Below are 3304 nucleotides of genomic sequence, written 5' to 3'. Positions count from 1 at the left end.
CATGTCACGCACCAGTGACCCCGCAGGCGGGAGGTTAAGTCTACTGTCTGCCTCGGAGTCAAATCCGCCACCATGAAAGGACCTTTTTCGGGGGGGATCTGGTGGAAAATCCGAGGAGCACAGACGGTGCGGGTTCCGAGACCGCCCAGTTTGCGGGGAAGAAAAGGAGAGGAGAATGCGCGAGACCCGCATGGAGCTCAACCTGCCCAGGTCGTCCGAAGGGACGCCGAGACATGGTAACCCTGGTGAAGGAAGACCGTCAATTTGATAAATTAATAAATAAATAACCTTAACCGATCAACAATCAAATAAATAAATAAATAAATAACCTTAACCAATCAACAATCAATAAATAAATAAATAAATAACCTTAACCAATCAACAATCAAATAAATAAATAAATAACCTTAACCAATCAACAATCAAATAAATAAATAAATAACCTTAACCAATCAACAATCAAATAAATAAATAAATAACCTTAACCAATCAACAATCAAATAAATAAATAAATAACCTTAACCAATCAACAATCAAATAAATAAATAAATAACCTTAACCAATCAACAATCAAATAAATAAATAAATAACCTTAACCAATCAACAATCAAATAAATAAATAAATAACCTTAACCAATCAACAATCAAATAAATAAATAAATAACGTTAAACAATCAACATGCCATTTGTGGTGCACAAATGTGGTAGGCATCAACAAGTGGTTAAATCATTAAAAATAATAATAATAATTTTTATAATTATTTAATTATTTAAAATTATTATTTTAAAATAATCTTATTTAAAATAAAAAAAATTCTAATAAAAAAATAATAAAATAATAAAATTAATATTTTTTTAAATAACAATAAAAATAACAATAATAATGAATTATTTAAGATTTAAACCTGTTTTTTCAGCCATTCAGGGTCTGAGTATAAAATAGATTAACGGCTTCCTACAAATCTGCGAAAATATTTAAAAAAACTAATAAAGTCTTTTTTGATGCAGGAGTTCACCTGCGAAGTTACGAGAAATAAAGTAGGAGCAAAGAAGACAGAAAAGTGAAGTAGGAGAGTTAAGAGATGGTGAGGCAAAGATAACCCAAGTGATAAAGTTTGGGCAGGGGATTCGTTCCTAAATAAAACAAGTACAAAAAGTTTTAATTAAAACAAAAGCCACGTCGATGTTACACAATGCCTAGATGCAGCTGTGCCTATAACGTCGATGTTATAGGCACAGGACATTCCTATTGATTCGATTACTTGATGTTATTTTTGTGCAAAGTGAAAATATATCTCGGCAATTTCCCGTGTGTGGCGACGAATTTTTAATATATCTCGGCATTTTCCCGTCTGTTATTTCAGGCGGTGTATGACTGACCATGCCGCGATTTAAAAATATATATATCTCGGCAATTTCCCGTGTGTGGCGACACGTGAACGAAGCTATGCTCCTCTCTCCACATTATTGTGACGACGTATAAATTAAATATTTCATCGTGACGATTGTCATAAAATGGACGAATTTTTAATATATCTCGGCATTTTCCCGTCTGTTATTTCAGGCGGTGTATGACTGAGCATGCCGCGATTTAAACAAAATATATATATCTCGGCATTTTCCCATCTGTTATTTCGGGCGGTGTATGACTGACCATGCCGCGATTAAAAAAAAAAAAATCTCAATGGACTTGAAGTTACAGGCCTTTGAGAATTCATTTCGTTCTATAAAGGGCAACTTTTATCGGATTTTCTTCCCGTTTTTTTTCAACCGAGTCTAAAACGATGTTAGCGACTGTGAAAAATGAAATGATATATCGAATTTGATTTGAAATAAAACTGTGTGAGAGAGGAAGACACCACGGGCCTACAAAACAGGCCTCAAAGCTATGCGAGTTAATAAAATGGTGGATATTTGTTTATATGAAGCCTCTCCCAAAATGGGTGGAGCTATGGTTCCCAGAATGGGTGGAGCTTTGAGGTTTTGTCTTCTCTGCAAGAACAAGAACAAGAAGAAGAAGAAGAACAACAACAACAACAACAACAGCAGAGGGCACTCTATTAGCAGCGTCTGCGACGCGGCTAAAAAGATACTAAACTACTATATTTTTCTACCTACGACTACGAATACAATACATTATACTTCTTGAATGACCTCATATTCCAACCTTGTGGGGGTCACCTGGAGAACCTTTTTGGACAAATGTTATTTCAAGAACCAGCCGATTTGGTATTATGCTGAAGGTGCAGGAATATATTTGTTCAGGATGCCTGCAATAACGTGCCTGCTCTTCACAAAATACACCAAGGGATCTTTAACGATAACCAACCAATGCAAGCAGGAAACCCGGCTTAACGGGAACTTAAGAAAAACTGTGACAACCGTCTTAACCTCATTCCGATGATCAACATCCTTCTCACACCAAGGTGATAGTTTATATAGCTGGGTCGGGATTCGAACCGAGGTGAGAAAGCTAAAAGGGTGTGCACACCGCTCGGCCAAACTGCCAGCACCCACCTTTTTATGCCGAAGGTGGCCGGAGGCATTATGTTTTTGAGTCGTCCGTCCATCCGTCCGTCCGTCCGTATGGGATAAACCTCGTTTTTCTCAGCAAATACATGTCCGTTTGAGCCAAATCTTTCAGAATAGGAGCGAAACCCATGTAGAATGTTTTTTTTAATGATTATTGTGACGTCAGAGGACACGTAATATGGCAGCTACCTTGGATTAAACGCAAATAATAATAAAAAACTAGAGCAATGCGACTGTCACCGATATGCCTCCGCAAAGTCCCACAACAGGTAGATTCCCTCGTTCACTGTCCTAAAAATAAACAAGTTTGATTTAAATACCTTCAGCACTTTTCAAGTGTCACATTTTCACCAGCCAGAAATATTTTAATTATTTGCGTGAGCTATGACAAGTAGCACAATTAGCATAAAAACATTCTACATGGGCGTCACTCCTATCCTGAAAGTTTCGTCTCAATCGGACATGTGGTTGCTGAGAAGAACGAGGTTTAGCACGTACAGACAGACGGATGTAAGGACTGAAGGACGGACAACCCGAAAACAAGGCCTCTTGCCACCTTCGGGGGCGGAGGCATAAAAATTATTTCTCGGAAACCGCTGAATGAGAAAATTTGAAACCTGCCACCTTCTCAAGTACTCCCAATGGGTAACAAAAGCACGATAATGACATCGGTGAAGTGGTATACCAGCCAAAAATGTTTTGATCGAATTCCTTATCCTAAAAATTTGAAATTAAATGCACGTGATCTATGACCCATTTTTATTGAAATATT

Source organism: Myxine glutinosa, chromosome 8 (assembly GCF_964187855.1).
Source record: "Myxine glutinosa chromosome 8, kmMyxGlut1.1, whole genome shotgun sequence".
In the NCBI taxonomy this organism is placed as follows: domain Eukaryota; kingdom Metazoa; phylum Chordata; class Myxini; order Myxiniformes; family Myxinidae; genus Myxine; species Myxine glutinosa.
This window is presented reverse-complemented; position numbering follows the sequence as displayed.